This window comes from Triticum dicoccoides, chromosome 3A, assembly GCF_002162155.2.
Source record: "Triticum dicoccoides isolate Atlit2015 ecotype Zavitan chromosome 3A, WEW_v2.0, whole genome shotgun sequence".
Classification (NCBI taxonomy): Eukaryota; Viridiplantae; Streptophyta; class Magnoliopsida; order Poales; family Poaceae; genus Triticum; species Triticum dicoccoides.
The window spans coordinates 210,058,007-210,065,069 of NC_041384.1; positions in this window are offsets into that span (position 1 = coordinate 210,058,007).

A 7,063-nucleotide genomic window follows, 5' to 3' on the forward strand; every position below is an offset into this window, starting at 1 on the left:
CAATACTCCCGAACTCCCGCCCCAGTACTGGGTGGCGTCGAGGTTATCTCACCAACAACTGCGTAAAAGAGATTTTCGATGTCGGCGAACTAAACTCAGGTATTCCAGAACTGCAACGATAAAATTGTGACGACAACACCTCGGAGATCAACTCCCTGGGACACTGCCACAACCCCTAAATGACAGGAGGCACCAAGAACAATGCTCTCGTCACAAATCGATCGGAACGATTCCAAGATACCTGCGTGATCCTAAATTTTTTTTTTGTGAAATTTGAGAAGAGAAGAGTCAAAACTCTACGTCAGGATGCCTTACCAGAGCGATGAAGGGACTGGGGAGTAAAAAGAATTCGTAAACTCTCCGATATATAATTCCTAAATGACTCAAAGCATTTTTCTAGACTCAACTCGTCAGCTAATTCGATCAAGCAGTGGGGGCTCCTAAGGTCGGGGAGGGCTCTGATTACCAACTTGGAACGCCCTCGATGCTGCTATATCTCCTACGTGTCGAAGCACGACTTAGAGGCATAACCGCATTGAAAGCAATGTCGCAAGTAAGGTAATCTTCACAACAACCCATGTAAATAGATAATAAGGGGAAAGGTACATAGTTGGCTTACACTCGCCACGTCACACAAAGTACATGAATAACTTTACAATCATCCAATACACTCATGGTCCGACTATGGTACCAAAATAAAAGATCAACCCCAACAAGCGGCATGGTCCCGATCGCCCCAACTGGGCACCACTACTGATCATCAGGGAAAGACACATAGTAACGGCGCGAGTCTTCGTCGAACTCCCACTTGAGCTCAAGCGCATCATCTGGAACGGAGTCATCAGGCCCTGCATCTGGTTTGGAAGTAATATGTGAGCCACGGGTACTCAGCAATCTCGCACCCTCGCGATCAAGACTATTTAAGCTTATAGATAAGGCAAGGTAATATGTGGAGCTGCAGCAAGCGACTAGCATATTTGGTGGCTAACCTGTTCGCAAAAGAGAGCGAGAAGAGAAGGCAAAGCACGAACGAAGAACTATAGAACAACCTACGGCAAACATTACTCCAACACCGTGTTCACTTCCCGGACTCCGCCGAGAAGAGACCATCACGGTTACTCACGCAGTTGATTCATTTTAATTAAATTAAGGTTCATGTTATCTACAATCGGACATTAACAAATTCCCATCTGCCCATAACCGCGGGCACGGCTTTCGAAAGTTCAAAGCCCGGCAGGGGAGTCCAACTTAGCCCGTCAGAAGCTCTCACGGTCAACGAAGGATAAACCTTCTCCCGAGACATTCCGATCAGACTCAGCATCCCGGTTCTACAAGACAACTTCGACAAAGATAAAACAAGTTTAGCAATACCGCTCGAATGTGCCGACAAATCCCGATAGGAGCTGCACATATCTCGTTCTCAGGGCACACCCAGATAGGTCAAGCTACGAGTAAAACCAACCCTCGAGTTTCCCCGAGGTGGCCCCGCAGGCTGCCCAATTCGGACCAACACTCAGAGGAGCACTGGCCTGGGGGGGGGGGTTAAAATAAGATGACCCTCAGGCTCCGGAAACCCAAGGGAAAAAGAGGCTAGGTGGAAAATGGTAAAACCAAGGTTGGGCATTGCTGGAGGAGTTTTATTCAAGGCGAACTGTCAAGGGGTTCCCATTATCACCCAACCGCGTAAGGAACGCAAAATCCGGGAACATAACACCGATATGACGGAAACTAGGGCGGCAAGAGTGGAACAAAACACTAGGCAAAAAGGCCGAGCCTTCCACCCATTACCAAGTATATAGATGCATTAAGATAACAAGATAATATAGTGATATCCCAACAAATAAACAATGTTCCAACAAGGAATGGTCTCCAATCTTCACCTGCAAACTAGCAACGCTATAAGAGGGGCTGAGCAAAGCGGTAACATAGCCAAACAACGGTTTGCTAGGACATGGTGGGCTAGAGGTTTGACATGGCAATTTGGGAGGCATGATAAGCAAGTGGTAGGCATCGTAGCATAGGCATAGCAAAAGAGCGAGCATCTAGCAAGCAAAGATAGAAGTGATTTCGAGGGTATGATCATCTTGCCTGCAAAGTTGTCAGAGTTGACTTCATCCTCGTAAGCAAACTCAACGGGATCCTTGTTAGAGAAATTGTCTCCTGGCTCTACCCAAACAAGACAAAAAAGAAAAAAAAGGAACACAATCAACCACGTGCAAAGCTCAAACAACATGATGCAAACATGGTATGCTATGCGGGATGCGATATGTGATGCATATGCAAGATTTGACAAGGAATGATTGAACCTGGCCTCAACTTGGAAATCCAAAAGTGCCACTAGAAAGGTGAGGTGATTTAGGTTGAAATCGATATAAAGATCACAGGAATCGGATACACGGTTTGGAAATGGCAAGCAAAACAAATATGGCACCGGTCTGCGATAAACAGCAAGTAGCCATCTAAATGCATCAAGACAATTATGCTACAACACTCAAACATGGCAAAAAATACATGGCAGGGATCCACTCTTGATGCTTGACAAAAAATGAACACTAAGCTACGGCCAATTCATCCATTAATAGGTTCAAACAAGCATGGCAAAAATGCAAATGATAAATAGGTTTCAGACTTAGTGAAATTAACACAAGTCTGGAATTTCAGATCAGGTAGCACACTTTGGAGCATGAAAACTATATGCTACCGGAACTTAAAATGGCAAAGCAAGGCATGACATGAAGCTACTCAAAGCACTTAACCAAAGTCCCTTAGTGACATTGAGCCAAAAGTGATCAGAAAATACAATTGCAAGCATGTGAACATGGCAAAAACATAATCAGATTACAGACTTAGTGAAAAACTAGAGCATGTAAATGTGTTAACGAGTAGGCATGTTTACGAGATCGATGCACTCACTACAGAGCAAGGCATGACAAACTAAGCATACACACATCAAGAATACATATCATATAATCTAGACATGGCAAGAACAACAACATAGCATGCACGGATCAACAACAACATCCTCGGTAAAATCGCTAACGAGTCAACAATCTGCCAGGATTCACGAAATAGCAAAAGTAGAGGTCAATTGACTCAAGCTAGGGTGCTCCATAATTGTAAACAAAGACATGTATGGATAGAGCACCACAATATTAACAAATCATTCTTACTGATCATCCTCAAAAGAGGCACGGATCACTAGGAAACAACATGAACATATGGCATATAGATAAAAACAGATCAAGGACTTAGTGAAATTCTAAGTCCCTGAAATCAGCATTAATGAATGCACTACTTTGCAAGCTTGTGCTAGTCACCACACATGTCACAAAAATACATGGATAGCACCTCTGCAAAGATGGCATGGCATATAACAAAACTCATTTAGAACTCAGGAGCATATCATGCACACAATAATGATGGCAAAAATGACAAATAGCTATTTGATGCAGCAGATCTGACAATTATCTCAAATAGCTCTCTTCCAACAACATTTCAGGCATTAAGATAAGCTCAAATAAAAATGATGCAATGAGATGAAATGATGTACTCTCTCAGACGAACATTTTGATATGCTACACGCACAAAATGGAGTTACGGATGCAATGTTACGGCATGACCAAAAACACAAAATAACTAGGGTTTCGGGGAAAGTCAACCCTTCGGGTTCCAGATCCAGATCCGGCGGCACGCAGAACGAGGATGGCCGGAAATCAGTGTTGCGCTGGAGTTCATCGGGGTGGTCGCCGGACTTGGCGTGGATGAGGCCGGCGGACTTGCCGGTAGCCAGATCCGGCGAGGAGTGGCGGAGGAGAGGACGGGCGGCAAGGAGCGGCGGAGGTGAGGACGGGCGGCGAGGAGGCGGGGCCGGCCGCGGTGGAGCTCGGCTCCGGCCGGCGAGCTGCGTGGTGGAGGCGGCCGGCGCAAGGGCGACGACGGCGGTGCGGCGAGGCTCCCTCGGGCGCGAGCGACGCTCGGGGGGAAGGAGGCGGGGCCCGAAACGCGGGAGGAGAGGGTCCGCGGCGATGTGGGTGTGGCTTGCCCACGTGGCGACTCGCGGTTGGTCCGGTCGAAGCGGGCGGACGTGTCCGGCCCGCGGAGAGGAAGGGGAGCTAGGGTTTGGGGTGGAAGATCCGAAAATTTCGGGAAGGAGCTATATTTATAGGTAGGAGGGGCTAGGAGAGTCCAAATGAGGTGCGGTTTGCAGCCACGCGATTGTGATCGAACGACCGAGACGATGGAGAGGGGTTAGGTGGGTTTTGGGTCAAAATGGAAGGGTGTTGGGCTGCAACACACACGAGGCCTTCTCGATCCCTCGGTTAACCGCTGGAGTATCAAACGAAGTCCAAATGGTACGAAACTTGACAGGCGGTCTACCGGTAGTAAACCAAGGCCGCTTGGCAAGTCTCGGTCCAATCCGGAAACGTTTAACCCCCACACATGAAAATAAAATAGAAAGGGCCACCGGAGGAGATAGGAGCATCGGAATGCAAAACGGACAACGGGGAAAATGCTCGGATGCATGAGACGAACACGTATGCAAATGTAATGCACATGATGACATGATATGAGATGCATGACAACGACAACAACACATGAAGAAAAAAAACCTGAAACCAAGGAAATAAAATAACTTAGCGTCGGAAACGGCAAGAGTTGGAGTACATATTAGGTAAATTACATCCGGGGTGTTACAACCGCGGACCTGGCTCTAATTCAAACAGAAACCAAATATTTTATTACTACCTCCGTTCAGAAATATATGATGATTTTTGATATTTTACTCCATATATGACTACATATACGCACAGAAATGAGTGAACAAAGACACTAGAACATGTCTTCAAAGGCATGAGAGCAGAGTGATTACTTACAATATGCATAACACAAGTTACTGATGCAAATATACCCTCTTCAAAGGTAGCATTGATGTTGACAAAGTAGTTTAGAGTAATCAATAAGAAATCAGTGTCAACCTCTCACATGTTTGGTCAAAAGAGGAATTTAGAACCGCCATTTGGCACACAAAAATCACATGCAAGATCACCCAGAAAGTTGTACTACTAGTACTAGTACTGCGTGTTAGATGAAAAAACACAATCAAGTTCGAGAAAAGATCATCAAGAAGAGATATTACCTGGACTTGCTTAATGAGGGATCCCGGAGAGGGGGGCTTGGACAGGGCGATGGCTTTGAGCTTGTCTGTGGTAGTCTCGGCGGGGTGCTTGCGCTTCTTCGTACCATGAGCCTCGACGGTTTTTGCCAGAGCTGTAGACATCACTTCGGCCGGTGCTCCAGCGTCCATCAAGAAACTGTCAAATAGAAATAAAAGAAAAGAAACCATAATCACAAACCCAAAAGAAGAACAGAGAGGGAGTTATAGGATCAGTCTCGGGGTTGCAAGACCGGGCCTTGGCCAGAATCAACACCATTGATGTGCTCACCTTTCTTCTTTGGGAGAGAAGAACAATGGCAGAAGTAGGTCGGGGTTTTCTTGAAGAAATGAGTAACAAGATGAGGGAGAAGCGAGGGTTGGGTAGAGAGGAAGCTGAGAGAGAAGAGTGAAATGATGGTTGCTTCGTCCTTCCAACTTACTGCTGCAAAGGAGGGGGTTTTGTGATTTGACGGCTCATTGCGCATTACTGCAGCGCTTCGATCAGGGTAGTTTACCTTGTAGTTGGGCACTCTACTACGGAGTAATTTACTGCATGGCTGGTGGACCCTGATGATGGTTGTCCCACATGTCGGCGAAAGTGAGTAGCAAAGTTCCCGACGACCGTCGAGGAGGATCCACACGGTAGAGCGAGTCCACTATTTTTTCTGAAGAAAAATGTGATTACAGCAAGTGTTTCCACTCTTACGATGGAGGAGTGTGAAACATGGTAGCCACTTGAACATACACAATGCTCCTACTACTAGGCATGTGTAGTGGTTCATACGTCAGTACTACATAATCATGTTGCTAGTGTAGTAAGATATGACGATAACAAATGATGTTGTGCGCATGTAAACTATATGAACAGTCATGTAACATAGTACCACTTTTTTGACTGTTCGATCGAGAATGAACGGTGAGATCAATGTTAACAGAACTAGGTCTACAGCGCATGGAGAGTACAGTCCTACAGTACTCCACAAAACATGAACCATATGAAGCACGACGACTCAGTGTTAGGCAGGGTGTATGAAGGGTGCACGGGATGGGAGCAAAAGTTCCCTTCTCAACCCACTTTTGCATGTTTGGTAGAGTTCATGAAGGGTGCATGATTCCACACTAGTAGGTTAACACAAATACACGAAGAGGGAACAACTATATTGAGATGAGAATGCAACCAAACACACCCACACGCTTTGTGCTACAGTGACTGATCTTCACCGTCTAAGTTTGATCCAACGGTCATGTTGCACCGAGACATGGACATGCCCATGCAGAGGATGCCTAAACACCACCGAAGTTCCTCTACTTCTTGAGGTGCACGACATTGGTGATGCAGGGTGCAACGGCCTGCAGAGCCCTCTCCCGGTCGACAGGAGCGAGCTCGTCAAAGACAGCGTCCAATGGCACGAATGGATTCCGGTGACGGAGCCCTGAGAGGATTCTCCCGGCAATGGCGACGGCAGGCCGCAACCCCTCTGAGGTAGTCCTGGATTAGGGGGTATCCGGACAGCCGGATTATATCCTTTGGCCGGACTATTGGACTATGAAGATACAAGATTGAAGACTTCGTCTCGTGTCCGGACTCTACTTGGCGTGGAAGGCAAGCTAGGCAATATGGATATGTATATCTCCTCCTTTGTAACCGACCTTGTGTAACCCTAGCCCCCTCTGGTGTCTATATAAACCGGAGGGTTTTAGTTCGTAGGACAACAGACAATCATACCATAGGCTAGCTTCTAGGGTTTAGCCTCTCCGATCTCATGGTAGATTAACTCTTGTAATACTCATGTCATCAAGAATAAATCAAGCAGGACGTAGGGTTTTACCTCCATCAAGAGGGCCCGAACCTGGGTAAAACATCGTGTTCCCTGCCTCCTGTTACCATCCGCCTTAGATGCACAGTTC